The following is an 18,188-nucleotide window of genomic DNA, read 5'->3' on the forward strand; positions in this document are numbered from 1 at the left end:
CTTCATGTCTTTTCACCAGATGTAAAGTGTAATCAGAATTTTTCAGAAGCACTTCTGAATGTCATTTTTGCAGTTTTATTGGCAGCTTTTTAGAATCCATTTCCTGTCATACACGGAGGCACAAAGAGGCAGAATTGTAAAAAACACTGCACTTCTTTTCCTCCTTTTTCTTTAGCAGGGGAAAGACAGTGACGAGAAAGAGAAGATGGAATTGATATCGGATGTGTAATGCTATGGGAACCTCGGCTGCCCTGTAAGCTGGCTGTGTTTTTTTCCATAGTCTGGCAGTGCCAGGTTGCCTGTTATCCCAACTTTTGTCTCGTAATTAAAATGTCTTTAGTCAGAAGTATCCGAGTACCGCTCTGCTCACGGACTGGAAACCTCAGCTCATCAGCCTCCCCTGCCAAACCCCTCGTGCACACTGCGCAGAGCACCTGGAACATGTGGTTTACAGCAGCTTCCTCCACTGCAAAGAGGAAATATTTGGATTGCAGTCGGGACTCACAACGGCAGAGCAGAGCTGAGGGAGGCCTGTGGTGCTGTGCTGCTGTGCCAATGGCAACAGAAGAGCAGGCAGGGGAAGAGCTCAGCAGGGGATTTCCCAGTTGTTTTTATAGGCAATCCACCTACCTGGCCAAATCTCGGAGAAGCCTGTGGGCCAGTCCCCACATCATCAGCAGACCTTTAATTAAAGTCCATCACATCTGACCGCTGGTACTGCACAGTTAATTTAGTGTTGGTGGATCAACTGCATGGACTGTTGTCATGGACGACATTTGGGAGCCCACAGTGCCACATCATAAAAGGGTTGGCAGCAATATTGGGAATCTTACACCTGTAAAGCTGTCAAACTGTAGGTAATGTACATACTCACTGTCTTGCAAAGCAAAGAGAAAGATTTATCAACAGGAAAGGATTTTGCCTGCCTGACTTTTCCAAATTGAAAGGAAAGATCCATATTGGCAAGATCTTTATCAACTTCAGGCTGTTTTCTAAAATCAACAAGGGCATTTTTCTTCTTGGGCTTCCTCTGACCACTGCACTGGGATACTGAGCACAGTCTTTGTTTTTCTGTTTTGCTTCTTAGTGAGCATTTATACACCATGAAATAGGCCCTTTCCTTTCAGACTGTACATGGGTAACATCTGGGTGTTGTTTCAGATCTGAATGCAGAGTGAGGAGACAAAACTCAAAAGCTCTTACCATTCTCAGTGTTGTCCAATGAGGTATATAGTACCCACATTCCTGAAAGATCAAAGGAGTAAGCATTGCCCAGAGAACAAAAAGTGCGGGTAAACAATGTGACACATCATGACCAGATAGCAAAGCTACCTCTGGAAAACATCTGGGTGAAATAAGATTGAAAAATGTTCTATTTTTTTTTCTTATTTTGATGCCATTACCTGAGTAGTGAGGATGTGTTTGAAATCAAGGTTTTGATCTGGTGAGGAGTTAATGGGATGGTGACTGACTGGGGGAGCTGTTCCCCCAGGAGGTCTTTCACACAGGAACAAAAAAATCTGTCACATTATGCATCACCTGAGTAAACCCAGGAACAGTGCACCTGAACACAGCAACATATTTGTGTAGGAACAGTCCAAAGAGCTTGCCTTTGGTGTGGTTAATTAGCTCAGTGAGGGCTTGCAAAGTTAGAGACTAAATGATGCTCTGCGGTTTTTGCTCAATGATCTGTACGGTGTGGTTACATTGGGAAATTATGCTTGAGCTTGGAAACAAATGCAGACTAACCCAGCTGTCTGCCTGTGCATCCTGTGCAGAATGCAAACTCCACAAGCTCTTTGTCATGACTATTCAGTTCTGAGTCTGCTGAAATACCCTTCCTGTTCCTTCTCTCACTGTTACGGGCCCATTTTAAGATGGATTTGCCAATCCCTGAACCTTCTTACTTACCTCATTTGCCTTTTCTCTCACAGGCTTGGCAGCCTTCCACAGATAAGGTTGCTAATTAAGATACAGAATTTCAATGCCAATGTAGTCAGAAAGAAATGTACCTAATTATTATCCAAATATTAGTATCCATGCCAACAGCATTGCTCGTATGACAAATTTGAATGGGTTTTCTAAATCTGCTTTCAGATTGTCTTCAGGGTGGTGAGATGTTTTCCAGTACACTCAGCCTTTGTCACAGTCTGCTGCCCTGGTGGTGTATGGCTAATGGGTAAACAGAGAATGAGAGGATGAATCAGAAAATAGAATAACTGGGCATAAATTACTGCAAGCTATATTGAAAGCAGGAGATGATACAATCCTTGGGGCAAAAGGCATAAAACACAGGGGTCTTGTAGGATCTGGCAATCAAGATGGGCAATGCTGTTACCAGCACTGTAAAAAGCTTTATTTCTCTTCCTGTAATTTCAAGTAAGTCTAAAGGAGAATGTAAGTATCTCTAATGTTTGCTGTCTGCACAGCTGTGAGTGTCATCGAGCTCCCATGTAGTTCTCATGCATTTAAAGAAAGAGTTTGTAAACCAGCAAAGTAAGAGCTGGGCTCTACCCAGAAACACAGCAAAAACAGCTTCTGTAGGCATCATGTGTCTCTGATTCTGCTTCTTGTGGCTTTGTGCGATACAGAGCACCATGACCTTCTCCCACACGCCCCAAAGAAAGGAGGTTTTGCTTTAAGAGAACCTTTTAACTTTTCTTTGACATCCCCAAGGTGTCTAAATAACAGAGTCAACTCATTCAGCCTTGAAGTCAACTTATCCAGCCTTGATATTTTCCAGACTCACACACCCATGTGAAAAGAAACACTGGCTCACAGCAATAGGTTTAGGTATGCACTCAGGAAGATTTAAGCCTGTGCCAAGCACAAGTACTCACTTTCAGGTTTAGCTGAGTACAATCAAAACTCTTGTCAGATATAAGTCTTTAATTAGATTTATTTTTTTCCCAAGCTATTTCTACAATAACATTTATATAATCTGTGAGAGCTGGTAATGTCATTCCCCTTGAAGCATATTTACACTCCAACCTGCTCCTGTGTCTGTAAATTCACCCAGACAGAGCACATCGCTTGCCACTATCCCACTGCCAAGAGCCAAAACAAAAGAAAAAGGGCAAAGCTGTATGTATTTTTTTTCCAACAGATTAAAGAAGAAGAGTCAATCACGAGAGCAAAGGATTGCCACTCCATGAGAGATAAGATTGCAGCTGCAGAATGCAAAAGAATTTCATTGACCTGTTGTTGGTTTGAAAAGATAAAGGGCTTTCTTTAGAAGTTTTTTAAAAATACACACACACACACACACACCCCCCTGCAAGGCTAAGAGGAAGCTAAAAAAGTTCAGTTGGAAGAAATTATACCAGCAGAGCTGTGATATCTTCAAGTGACCACATCTCATTGCTGGTTGAGGAGTTTCTGGATGTCTGGGAAAAGAAGAGTAGTCCCTGTTAATTAAAGTTGAGAATGGGAGAAACAAATCAGTGAGAAGTAAAGGGGGTGAGGTAATCAATGGGGAAGGAGGATCTTGCTGGTAGGATGCATTTAGACTTCAAGGAAAAGGACACAGAGAAGTTCATCATATGATAATTCCCTGGCTGTCCAGAACTATTTTGCTCCACTCGCTATGAGAGCACAAAAGTGGCAATTGTGTCAATCTCGCAATCAAAGTTTTGAAACAAAGGGAAGTTGACACAGATAATTGTATTGAAGGAAGGAAAAAAAAAACCAAGCAAGCATTGAAAACACCAACATGTATTGACAATCACAACATCTTTCTGTTTGATATTGGGAAAGAGAGACAAATGGAATAATGAACAGAAATAAAAGTTGAATTGTCTAGGATGACATTGAATAACAAAACCTCAAAAAATTGAGGACAAAAAATTCTCCCTGGAAAGATTTGTAGTATCTGGAAGCATTTTTGATGACAAGTAAAAGAATAAGCAAATATGTAAAATAAAGAAAATCTGATAAGGTGTAGAAAAGCACCAGATTTCATTTCCTGCACAAACCATGAGGCAGCCTGTAGCTGATGTGGATGCCTCCCTTTGAGGCTGCTGAGGGTGGTGATCCTTTGAAATGGGCTGGACCACTGTGAAAATCTAGGTGGAAAGTTTTTGACCCAAATCTCATCCTATTATGGGATTTCACATTTTAATCTTGAAGTCTGTTCCGGCCCTGGCAGGGGGTCAGGACACCACTCTGGTGGCAAATTCTCATTACATGGGATGGTCTCAAAAGCTCATAACTATCAGCTTAGTTGTTTATTAACAACTAATCCAAGCCCTATATTTTTTTATAAAAACTGGATTACTTTAATTTTCAACTTCCATCAGCCCAGCACACCTGCTGGATTGCTCTTCACATAGGCTCTGGATTTTTAATTGGTTTTTTAGTGGTTTTGTTGTTTGGTTGGTTGTTTTTTTGTTTTGTTTTTTTTTTTTAATCCTTCAACATCATATGACAAATGCCCCCAAAAGACAAACCATCGGGGGCATGGGCTGGCCTGGGGCAGGATATTACAGGACATAAATAGAGAGAAGAACCTGTAAATTCCTAACATGCTGACTACCTTCCTTACCTTCACCACTGGGGCTCTCAGGATATATTGCTGCCATTGAGGAAGTCACCTCTGAAACCGAAATGGAGAAATGGCAAGTGCTGTGTTCTTCTCACAAGTTGTTTTCTCAGAGGTATTTATTTGCTTCCCTTCCTAGAAGGGCAGCCAGGGAAGCTCATTCTGCTTTTCTTCTTCTTCAAATTAATGTTGTGAGCAAATGAAAAAAAAAATTCACACCTAAAATAATTACCCATCTGTAAAAATAGGGATAATAACATCTTCTTCACAGGGGTGTTGTACATCACAATTAAGGCATCTTTTTTCTCTCCATGTGGCTTGCCCAGCACTCAGGTCCCTCCCTGTGTGTTCACACAGGAGCTGATCCTCAGCAGCTCCTTAGGTACCTTGATTTCTTTTAAAGCCAGTGGCCTAAAGCTCCTGTTTACCCTCCAAATTTCTAATCTCCAACCCTGTAGATCCTAAGTTTTACTACTTCAGAAGAACCTAGTAAAATGTCATATATGTTGGCTGATCACTGAAGGACTTTTCGTAATATTATGATCTAAAATTTAAAGTTTCAAATTTGTAGATGTGGCCCTTAGGGACATGGTTTAGTGTTGGGCTTGGCAGTGCTCAGGTAATGCTTGACTCAATGGTCTTAGAGATCTTTTCCAGCCTAAATAACTCTGTGATTATGATCACTGTGCAGCCTTTGGGTGCTGTTAGGTCGTATCCCAGGGCTGTCCAAGGAGTGCAAACTGCATTCCTTCAGCTGAAGGACCCACACCCAGCCTATGCCCTACATACTTTGCTCTCTGCATACTGAATTCATAACATGGCCACTCTCTGTGTAACTTCATGGAAGTTATTTGAAACAGATGAATTTTTTTTTTTTATCTCTTTCTTCTACTTCCTTCAAGCTGATGTGAATTTTGATTTTATTTTTTTTCTTTTCAGGATGTGTTCTTCCTTTCCTACATGAAATATGACATCTGTTCACAGCTGGGTGAGAATTCTTTGACAGGAAGGGGTTTTTTGGGGGGAGAGGAATCAAATTTGGTGACATGAAACATTTAACAAATTTGCTTCGGTCTCTCTGAGAAGCTGGTGCTGAAGAAATTTTATAAAAAACAGTTAGATTTGTGTTGACTTTGCAACTTAAAAATAATATCATGACATCTTAGTGAGCGCCACTATTGTGTAATGGGAGTGCGTGTGAGCAAAAGAGATTTAATTAAAGAAAATGTTTTAAAGACACAACCTAGATTTAAAAAAAACAAACAACAAAACCAAACCTTGTCTCTTACAGCACTCTTCTCTTCAAAGAACAGTTTCCTAACAAAATTTTGGTTTTGGAATATTTTCCACCATCAAGGACTAGAATGAACTGCAGTTCAGATTGAAGGCAATTGTTTGTCTTTAAAAATTGGTGGGAGAAGGGATGTCAGTGGGATCTTTTCTTCCTATTTGGCAAACGTTGCAGTTTTGCCACGGCCCCCAGACTGCAGGACAGGAGTGATCCCTTCCCTGTCTGTGCTTTCCACTCACTGCTGGAAATGACACCCAGTGCCATTTCCTATTTTATAAACATCCTTCTTTTTGAGGGATACTGTCTCTGCCATCCTGCACTGGGCCAAGTCACAACTCCAGCAGGAAAAACAAAGATGTTTTGGTGTAAAAGCAGCCTAAGGAAGGAAAGAATTCCTATCACTGAGGAGTTCCCAGTAATGTGCTTTTACCTGTGGTTTAGCTTTGAGGTCACTTTTTTACAAAATGTACTTTCAACAGCTCTGTGCTGTTTTCCAAATATTTGGGATACATTTTCAGTGGTTCAGGGGATTCAGGACTATGAAAAAGCAAATGAGACACCCATACCTTGTGTGAACATCAGAGTTTAAATATCCTTTTTCCTACCCAGTTGCATATGTAGGTGCACTTTAAGTGGGATATATTTTCCACTAAACTAAATGTTTCAAAATTACACATCAGGCCCAGTTTCACACTACAATGTGAGCAATAGGCAGGAGTGTAAGGACACTTCACACCAGCCCCCCTGCCCCTTCCAGAGGGTCCCAGTGCCGGGCTGACTCAGTTGCATCCTCTCTCCCACCCAGCTCCTGCTGTCATTGCCGAATCTCTGTCCCCAGCACGTCTTTGCTGTGTAATTCCTCCTCCTAACAAATTGTGAGCACCTTGGTGAATGTCAGACCAGCCCTGCTGGGATGAAAATCCTCAACAAAAAGATGATGATTACAGATTCATCAGGCCAACCTGTAGTGAAAGTGCTGTGACCAAATGTTCAGTACTTACGGTGCCATAAATTTTCCTAAATGGGAGAGTGGTGTTTTAAGCAGGCGTGCACTTATTCTGGGTCAGGGTCATTAGGGAAGGATTCTCTCCTGCTTTAACTCACGTGGCAGAAACAGAGGTTGTATATTTTGGGGCTGCTTCATTTTTACTTTTAGTATATGGTCTCAAGCCAAAAGCCTGGATGTGAACTCAAGCTTGGATCCAGGTTTGTGCTATCAAAGCCTCCCTCTGACAGGCAAGGGCAGTGGAACATGGAAAATACTCCTTTTGGGTTTGAATTTCAAACCTGCAGCTGAAAGATCTGGATCCTTGATTTTTGGTCCACTAAAGATGTGCAGTACCTGTACACAGGAAAACAATTTTGGTTTGCACCTCTTTCGGTGTGTGGGAGCGCAGCTTGTTTAATTTTTGTGTTTTGTCTTGGTTTTCAAGGCCAGGTTGGATGGGGCTCTGAGCAACCTGGTCTAGTGGAAGGTGTCCCTGTCCACAGCAGGGTGCTTGGAATGAGATGATCTTTAAGGTCCCTTCCAATCCAGGCCATTCTTTGATTCTATGATTTATAAAGAAAGAGAATTCTAATATTTTCACAGCAGCAATTAATATTAAACATGCTGTATATATATAATTGATAGTGAAGATGGCTGAGTAAATGAACTCTGGGGTTTATTTTTCTTGGAGGGGTTTGTGTCTTTCATCCAAAATTGATTAGTTGCTTTGCCTTGACTTTACAGCTCCTTGTTAAACTCTCTGGCACTGAACCCACTGCACCTGTGTCTTTGTGGGGATGAGTAATGCAACCTCCAGCAGGTGCCACATGAAGGAAACAGCAATCTAGACAGAGCAACAGAGTTATTGATGTCTGTCCTGCAGTAAGCTAAAATAATACTCACTACACCCTCCACTGGGTCCTCCAGAACTGTTGGACATCACTGAGATATTTCCTTGGAGGAACATCCAAATGGAAATCTTTGCCTCCTACAAGAAACCACAGGTAATAGAAAAAGGGTTAGTCTTTGGGTACCATTCTACTATGATTAATAGTAGAAATAGTGAAAATATTTTTTTATAATAGTCCAGAGGGTTGCTGAGGTTGGCACAAGTGTACCTGAATGTTAACTTAGGTCAATTTTTTCCTGTGTACTGCAGGGTTCTTTTGTCAGCCGCGTCAGGAGTTAGTGCTCGGCTCTGGTCACCAGAGGGATAGGCAAAACGAGTTGAACAATAATAGAGACATTTGTGCAATTTCAACCACTCCTGCCTTTGCCTTTTTGAGTGACAAGTGGCGGGAAGCCAAATTTTAAGCCTGTGTTTGGAAAGAAGGGACAAGCTCATTGTATTCCTGTTCAAAGAGTGCCCATGGGGAACAGAGGGGAACAATTTACCTCTGCTGACAGGCTGAGAGGGGACATGATCTCCTCCTCAAATACAGCACAGAGCTTAACTCTGGGAAGGAAGAAGAGCTGCTTAACTTAATCACAATATTGGCACAGGAGTAAAACAAAAAGAATAAATGTTCATTAATAAATGGCACTGGAAATTGGAAGGGTTTTAACTATTGTAGGAGTAAAGTTATGGAAACATCTTTAGGTTTGGTTCCACCTCCCAGCGGAATCTCATTCCTAGAGGTCCCCCCACAGTATTTATCTTAGTTCTTTCATTCCTTTCTTTAAAATGAAAAAATGGCTCACAGCAATGCTCTGTTGACATGGTGTCAGTCCCACGAGCCTGCCATACTCTGCTGAGAAATAACTGCAGCTCTGCAGTTACCCACCTCGATTTTACTCTCAGATTTGCACATTTGCTCTGTCTTCTTTTTTTTTTTTTTCCTTTACTTAAATTTCTGCATGCAATACCTTTCAAAGATTAAACAAATTGCTATTCAAAAGGCAACACTACAAATCTATTTATACTCTCAGGTTCTTCACCAAAACTCAATACTACAATGTACTTTTTGAAAGTGAAAGAATTTGCCTTTTTTTTTTTTTTTTGTACAATATGTTAATACAGAAAGGCTTTTGAAGGAGAAGGAACTTGAAAGACTCTGTAATACTCTATTATTACCAAGCCCATAAAAAGGGTGCCACAGCAGCACATACCTTGCTGACAGTGCTGACTATCTATTTTATTTTATTTTTTTATTTTAGGACATATAGGGAAAAATGAATTACTCGATCAGTCATTTCACGAAATGATTCTGGGGAAAGATTAGGCTTCACCTATGAATTTCCCTGAAGCACAGTCATTTGTGTATGTACATGGAGCAAAATACACCTTTATAATACTGGATCATTACATAGAACTGTTTTCCACTAACTAAATACTCAGCAAATGGGGGTTTTTGCACCTTTGCTGTTCTAGGTTGGTTTTTTATTTTTTTTTTCTTGAAGGATTATTTTAGTTACTCTTCTTCATACCCAGTGAATTATCACTTGACTGAAGGACCTGAGAGCTTATGTAGATATTTCAGCTGGGAATATTAAAAAGTTGTCTGGTGTCTTGTCACTGCTTTCTGGATCTGTTTCAGTGAGCACACAAGGCAAAAACAGGATCTACCACCCCACTGGATGCTGTAGGGCTGTCCCCCTCTGGGCATCTCTGGACCACAGAGATGGGCAGTAATCTGAGCCCTCACATGTATTGCCATGACATTCCCCTCCACCTCTGACAACAAACCTAATATCTCTTACATGCTTTAATCACTGGAGGCTTTTTCTTTAATGAACCATATTTTTTAAAAAGAAATTGGACTCACACACACACACAGAGATATGTGTGATATTAATCAGGCAAGATACTGCATATGCTCCAAGCCACGGAAACTTCTTAGTCTCCAAAGGCAGTTACAGAGGTTGTGATCGTTATTAAAGAGAGAAAGAAAAAAGAAAATGAGAACCTCAAACTGTCAAACCTTCAGAAAGAGGTTTATGAAGGTTTCTGGAGGTCTCTGGAGGGCAATGGGGAGCAGTGTTTCCTCAACGTGTTCCTCGGGGGAAACCCACAGTGCTCCATCGGGCAGGTTACCCCACACCACGCTCATAAACCAGCATTCCCTGGAATTTCAGCTACTTTTCTGCTTTGAAACAAAGGCTGTAAACACATGTTTAGGAGTCTTCTCTGCAGTGTTTTCTCGGAGGGTTGTGGCACAGCCCAGCTCCGGATGGATCCTCTCCAGCTGTGTTTAACATCCGAGAGCAGAGGAAGGCTGAGCTTTACAGGTGCCCACAGTGCTGCATTTTGGGGCTCAGTGCGGGAAAGGGGAGGCATAGAACAAACCAGGGAGAAGAAAAAAATGCCCCTTTGCAATCCTCTTACCGTGCCTTTATTTTATTTTAAGAAAATGGCACACTGCCAGAAATCAAAGCATGAGAAACATCTGTGTTTTCTCAATTTTGTAGAAGTTATCCTTTGAGTGCCGTCTGATGCACATCCCACGCTTATTTTTTTCATATTTTGCACCTTTTTAATTAAAAATATTTCTTCTGTCATGTTCAAATGCTGTTTACTTTTTCTTCCTTGTAAGGTTACTGAAATTTAGAGGAGGAAAAGCAGTAACAATGATATTTCGAGGTGAGTAGATGAAGTTAAACCACAAAAAAAATCCTGTAACAAGGTATTACAGCACGGATAAGCATCAGACAGGTGTATCATCCCTGAGAAGTCAGTGAAAGCAGAGAAATGACAGACCAAATTAGGTTCTATAAATTAAAATGTAGAAAAACTCTGACCAAGCATTTTGAATGTCTCATGAAATAAGAGGTCACTAAAAGATTGCTCTTGCTCTTGTCAATAGAATCCTTTCAAAACCAAACACCTGCCTTGTGCTGGTGTGATGATATATCTATTCCTCCGTTTCTAACTTCCACATTTTTGCTTTGCATCTCTGCCAGACATTGAACACAGCGTCTTCCCTCATTACTGTATAAATCTGCTGTAGTAACCTACAAGTCACGAAATTGTCAATGTGCATTTATGGAGTAGGTGTATTTTATCAGGGCTTTTTCTTCCAGGCCTTTTAGTGGCAGTAGACTGATACTTATTGAATTTCGGAAACATTTCTATAAATATATGTTTATCTTTGCTGTTATTCAAATAAATGAGACTATACTAAATGTGTGGCTCCTGATACTTACATGCAAATTTCTTTTAAAAAGATGACTAAGCCAATCTAAACTGAATGTAAAGAAAGCAGTCCCTTACCGAGACTTAGATGCCAAATTTCAGCCAGAAAGAATTTTAATACAAGAATTTAGACTCACAAACCCCTCAGAAACAGTATTTATAATGGAAATTTTGACAGCACCTTCAATATAGCAGTGAAAGAAACACCTCCATAATGAAAAAGAAATGATGATAAACAGAATATATTATAAAGTAGGGTCTAACAAATTCATAGCCTCTAGTTTCATCAGCAAGCTGGCAGCAGTCAGTGAAATACAAAACAAGCCTTAGCTTTTAAATAAGAGCAACCTGAACAAAAAAAAGGGCTTCTGTAAAATAGATTAAGAAAATATAATACCATCCTTACTTCATAAAGCACTATTTTCATTAGGAACCATAACTCACAAATTAACACTAAGAGCACTTAGAACGGAAGAGGTGAAAAATGTGGCTATCTGTCATTTTGGTAACATATTTTCTTCAAAAAGACATTCTTATTACACTTCCCAGGCAGGTTTGTTAATGCCTTTTGTTTAAATATTCATATGTGGGCTTCTGAGTCTGACTCCTGTGAAGAGAGACAGAGCCTGGGAGCTCCTGCAGGAGCGGCTCCGAGATGTGATCCACGGGGTGACAGGCACAGGTGGATGTACTGCCTTCCTTCCCTTGGCATCCTGCTGCCTCCTCTCATCTGAACATACCCACCTGCACACGCACCTACACACGTATTTACCGACAGGCTGTTGGCCCATACTAAAATTTGCAGGCCAAATACTGCGAATGATCCCCCTCCCATATTCTGTAAACCACATTTCTGCATTTCAGCTTCCAAAGACAGCAGCAGAGGACCATTTGCAGCAGTGGCATGTTGTGGGGTCAGGGATAGAGATCTTCCCTTGCCCAGTGCAACACAAAAATAACATTTCCATGTGGAGGCAAGATGGAAACGCTCCCATAGAAACAAGTGTGGCTTTTCATCAATTTTTACTGGCATGAATGTAACTATTAGCTTATATAATGAGCCTGCCTGTGTAATAATATGTTAAACACGGTATCAGACGTTCTGTCATCAGAAAAAAAAAAAACTATATTTAGTGAAGACACACATCTACAATAGAGTTTGGGGTTTGTAAAAATGTAGAATGTAAAAGATCTAATCTATACACTTCTTGGTTTCTGTATTTCATTTGTTTAGTGCGATGCAGTATTTAAAAATGAAAACCAAAAAATTTCAGAACAAGGATGCCCTACCTCTCTATTGGCATTGGGGGTTAGAATTAGGTGACTTTTTAAGGTAATTTCCAAGCAAAACCCTTCTATGAAGCCATTCTATGTAAATCAGATACTCCTGAGTTTTCAGTGTATTCCTTTTTCCATTCAAGACAAATATCAAGGTTAAACCACTAGAAATATGTATTGCTTTGCCTCTCTCTCATAACCTCACTGCAAAGCATTGTCATTTGTTGGCTGATACGAGCTGAGTTCCTTAAAGCAAAGAAATAAGCGACATCCTATATAATCTTGAAGTGATCTTTTTGAAAAATGTGGTTCATTAGGTGGGCACACTCACATACACAGAGGTGACTATTTATGCATATCTATTACTGTCCTCCATTCAATATCCCTCTCGATCATCCAAGGTGTAATTCACGTGCTCTGCACAGATCTCTTGCTTTTCAAAGCTTTTGTATGAACAGATTTCTCCCTATCTCTTTGCTAGCTCAGCCTTTTATCTCTGTGCGTGTCACTCTTTTTAGGATCCGACCCAGCAGGGTCTTTTCATACCCAACATATTCATGTAACACCTGTGGAGCTACTTAGGCTGTCACCTCACCTCCTAATCAGTGCATGAGAATGCCAATTACTTAATTAAAACTACACCAATGAAACTGCTTGATCCTGTAGATTACATGATTTATCACAGTGTCACAAGGTTAAACTAGATGGTAGGTCATAGAATCACAGAATCATGGAATAAGTAAGTCCCCGTAACCTTGGCGAGGTGTTTCCAGCACTCCAAAGTGCTGCATCATCTGTCCTATCTGTGGATTTTAATAAAGCCATCTGCATTGCTATTCTTGGCCAAGACCAGCCCTGAGGATGAGGCATGAGGACAGTGGTGCTGGGCCAAGGTCACCTCCAGACTCCTGGGGACCACAGCCAGGCTGGGGACAGCGGTGAGCCCCTGCCCCTCAGGTTCAGCCGCTCTGACTGCTTGCACAGAGTTGGTGCCTCCTCCTCTATCCCGTGACAGTGGGACCAAAGCATTAACATCTACAGTGATCTTACAACAAACCAGGTGCTGAGCAGCAAAAACTGGGTTTCCTAAGTACCACTTTACATGCTAACCCACTCAGCAGCTGACAAATGCAACATCCATTCGTTAGGGTGTACCTGGGGAAAAACAGGCTCTTCTCATTTTGGCTGCTGGCAATTTCCTTTGGCCTTAACCACATTATCCACACATTATGTTCCATCACTAATTTTCTACTAACTCATAACACTTTCTGGCCTCAGATGACCTAAACTGAATACACATTTCATTTGAATTAAAAGCTTTCTTGTCCAGGAGCACTGCGGACAATACCATCATTTCATCCGTTTCTAGCTCTTCTGATAAAACCTTGCAGATATTTTCATCCCAGCACATCTGGTAATCACAGGTTTTATAAATATCAAAACAGATAGAAATTAACCCAGACCTTTTCCATCACGAATTTCACCTTCTTCAGTCCTCTTCTCCATGGCATTTTCAGTGCATGCCTGCCTCAAGTAGCATGCTGTTCTTAATCCCCCATCTTGCTCATATTACTCCTCCTGCTTTCTCTGCTGTGTCAAACATAAACTTCTTGTTTCCTCCTCCAAAGCCTTGTTGCGTCCCCACCTCCAACCAGATCATACTGCTGAACTCCACTTTTAAAGAATTCATTTTTCAAGTTGGCACTTTGATGCTTTCTCCCATACTATCACTCCCTCTTTGCAGGAGCTTCCCATAAACATAAGAAAAAATAACTACTCCTCCTCCAGAATGTCCCTCAAACCTCTCTTTGGGTGAAGTGCCTGTTTTTCATTGGCTATGGCCATGCTGAGATGTACTACACACCATGTTAATCAATATCACCTCATTGCTACCTCATATTCGCCATTCTTTTTTATTTATTTCTACGTTGTTGCCTGTCTTACTCTGAGATTAGAAAATCATCTTTATGTCCTGCATGCTCACCTTATTTAGACAGTTGCCCACCTCTATGATGAGGTCTCATAGGCAATATAGTGACACTAAAAATAAAGAGTTATAGGCATATAAAGACGTCTGCGAATCAGAAGCACTCTCCTAAAGGGAGCAGAGTGGAAATTTACTGGTGAACATTAAATCTCAACTGTTCTTTGATTTTAAAAAGATGGTGTACCCAGACTCAGATGGAGATGTACTGGTGAGCAGCATGTGGTTTTTCATTAAGTACAGAGATATACTTTGAGTTATGGCCATGACTTGACTCATGTTTTACAGGAGAAAAGTATAGATCCTCAACAGGATTCATCTCCAGGTAAATATTCCTGTCCCTGTGAGCCCAAGATTTTGCCCAACAGGGGGCCATACTTTAGGGTTTATTTCTGGAAGCAGACAAGGAAGCAAATTACAAAAATGCTTTTCTTCTTCTGCAGGACAAATGTTTCCTGGTTGAATACTGCATATGATGCAGCATATGTACTTGAATATGGAAGAGTAAGTAATACAAGGCTCCCCACCTTTTACCAGTCACTGTCTGTAGCCATTAGGATGAAAAATTGTATATGTTTTCCCATCTTACACTGCTCTGCATAATAACTAATACAGGATAGGTATGGCAGGAGACAGAGGATGCATCACAGTAATACATTTTAGAGACAAAACTCTACACTATGTTATTGGCTAAAATGCTCTTGCTAAATTCGTGATGATACCACCTCTTTTTTTTTTTTTTTTTTTCCTCCTAAGGACAAAAAAAGTGGTAAGCTCCAATATTTTTTAATACTTCTTTACAGGTAGAGATAATGGAATGCCAAAGAAAATCGTGCAAACAAAACCTTCATCAGTCAGTCCTGGAGACCAGCCAGAGACTGGATGATTTGGACAAGGCCACGATGGACCGGCTGAAGGAGTGGGAATGAGGTTCTGTTTCCAGGCTTTGTAAAATGGCTGTAGACAGTCTGTCCCTTTTTAAAATGTGCTTAATTTTTATTTTTTTTTTTCCCCAGGTTGAAAACAAAGCCCAACGTTTTTTTGCTTGGCTCATTTGAAAACAAAGTCTTGAGGAGAAGAATGAGAGAAAGCACATTCTGCTGTAATGGTGCTGTGCTCTTCAGCCCTGATATTACAGCACAGAAAAATACACCACTTAAGAACTTTGTTTTTAAGAGCTGCCAGGATTTTTAACCTCTTCTCAAAATACATGAAAGACCTCTTAAATGTATTGCCTCAGCCCACTGCAGATCTATTCATTTAGCAGTTGTATCAGACATATTTCTTTGTCAGCCACCCATTTAAGAAGGGATCATCTTAAAAGGCACTGACATAAATTGTTGCGAGGAAGATCGATTAGTTTAAAAGGTTTTTCCTTTTAACAGATCACATAGCTATCATATCTCACCATTTGGTATATGGAATTTTCATTGAATAATTTCATTATTTAATCACTTCTCTGAACACACGTTCATTTTAAAAGATTTCCCTCAGATTCCATGATCACGGCTTACTTAAATGAGTTTTACACTTGTGTGTTGTATTGAACGGATGCGATCAAATGGCCAGGAAATTCTTTTGAAGAAACCAGTTTAATCAGCTAGGAGAGGTCTTTGATGCAAAGGTAGGTGTTATTCAGATGAAGCAAGTGAAAACAGCCCTTACGTGGTAGGTCACAAATTATCAAAATCTTGCTAAGTATTACACACAGGTGAGAGTTACATACCTCTAGCAGTCATAGCAGGGCAGTTTGTTGGATGTCATCCTCCCTGTATAAATCACAAATTAATTCCTACAGGTATGTAAAGGAGTGCACACGAACTGTTGCTATTTACCACTCTGAAACTCACACTTTTTGGCAGATATGTAATTGCTATTGCTTCTCAAAATTAGTTCATAAGAAAGATGCTGAAAACAGCAATCTGGTAAATAACTTTAATTGAATTCTAAGGGCAAAATTCTGCCAATCATTATTCCCATTGGGTAACACCTTTGTCTGCAATTAGTCTATTGATTTTGTTGAGATTACTGTTGAGGTTTGCATTGGGTACCACTCAAGTAAACGACAGAGCAGAGCTTCACCTTAGCACTGAAACATGGCCAGGATATTTCCTTCTCTGGGTACTTCCATCTTGCTCAGGCTGATGGACTCCATCCCTTATCCCTGGACACCAATGTTTAGTCTGTAGAGATATCAGACAGGTTGAATGTAGGAGAGTTGTGCATCCATAATAGTCATTTTGTTTCCTTCCCAGCTGGAGACAGCCTGGAAGATGAAGCAAGTTCTCACATTCAGTGGCCACAATCCATTTCTTGTGTGAAATATAAGCCTGCGATTCCCTACAGCTTTAATATCATCTTGGACATTATAAATAGTGTATAAGAGAAACATAAAGTTTCAGTAATAGACTTCAGTTATGTGCTTTCTTCTGTACGAATCTCAACTGTTTATTTTTTCTACTTGACCTGTTAAAAAAAAAATAAAAAATATTTGACAGCTCCACAAACTTCAGACTCTCCGAGAATTAAATAAACTAACTGTGGTAGAACTATGATCTCATCAGCCTCCCACACATTTACTTTTGTGTTTCCCTCATTTATATTGCATGCCTAATTAGTCGAGGGACTTGACAATTACAGAATTAAACTACCAATAGATTTTCTTCTGTTCTTAAAGCTTTGAGAAAAAGAAGCAGAATCAGAAAGAAAGGATTATGAATCAGAAACTTGCTGGAAGTTGTATAACCATGATCCTTCATATTTAGAAATCATTCTAAGCTATCTTTTCAAGCCCACCAGTGAATTTTTAGACTAAGTCTCACAGCAAACCCAGATTTATACCACTGCTGAGGGATTTTTTTATTATTTATAATTTTTTTTGTGAAAGCCATATATAGAAATTATAAAACAAAATAAAAAATCTTTATTCCTTTTTTTATCATGCTTCCATAATCTTAAAAGGAACAAGAAGATGTTACATTTAGATGAGTTTATACAGATTCGTGGAGTTTTGAAAGCAAGAATATCTCCACATGAATGGCATTTCAAAACTAAACTCAAACATTATGCTGTAATTCCCTCTGAAGATTCTCTTTCACACGCTACACACTGAATAACAACCTGAAAGGACTCCATGTTTCTAAAACTAAACTTTTTTCCGAATTTTGATAACTGTTTGCAGAGAAGCTGTGCACTCCACATACAATACACTGATCTTCTCATTCCCCTGAACCTGTTTTCTCTGCTGACCTGTGCTCTTGTTTAAGCTCCTTATTTGCTGATACAAATTCCTTTTTAATGATTGCTGATTGTATTTGACACAAATGTCTGCCAGGGACAAAAGCTGTATAACTCCATCAAGATTCATTTTCTAAAGCCACTGACCTCCCAGGGGACAGAAGGGACACTTGCGCCTAAAATGATTGGTTTCCTCACTCTTGAAAATTCATTTCTGAATCTCTAACCCTTTTCAGATTACACCATTATGAGCATACAATTGTGCTTGTATCAAATCCATTTGGAGAGTAGGAAGGAGCTGGACTCTTGTCATGCTTTCTTGTGTATTTTCTGGACTCTCAGCACAGCCCTTGAGAAGTCAGCAGGTGTCCTGCATCGGAGACCTCTTTAGGAATCAAAGGAATTCGTTTTATAATTTTGTCCTGCATAGGTCAGACAGTCTGTCCACCAAAACTGATCACAAATAGCCCTTTTTGTTTGTTCTTTGTTCAGAGAGACTGGATGAATTCACAACCAGCCTACTCACAAAACTGTCCGCTTTTCATACCTTTGGTAGACATATTTTCCCAATTTCCACCTTCCATTTTGCTGGGTTTTAGTAGAATTGGTAGAAGTCTGTATTTCAACTGTGTTTTGAGTTCATCTTTTGAGTCCCTTGGGGAGGGAAGTTTGTTGTTTCTGAGTCTTGCTTGCTCTCCAGGAGTCCCTGAGGCAGGTGCACGTTTTCAGTGGAGGGTC

The sequence above is a fragment of the Empidonax traillii genome, unplaced genomic scaffold (genome assembly GCF_003031625.1).
Source record: "Empidonax traillii isolate 1590-97213 ecotype Southwest subspecies unplaced genomic scaffold, ASM303162v1 scaffold702:size1046427, whole genome shotgun sequence".
Taxonomy (NCBI): domain Eukaryota; kingdom Metazoa; phylum Chordata; class Aves; order Passeriformes; family Tyrannidae; genus Empidonax; species Empidonax traillii.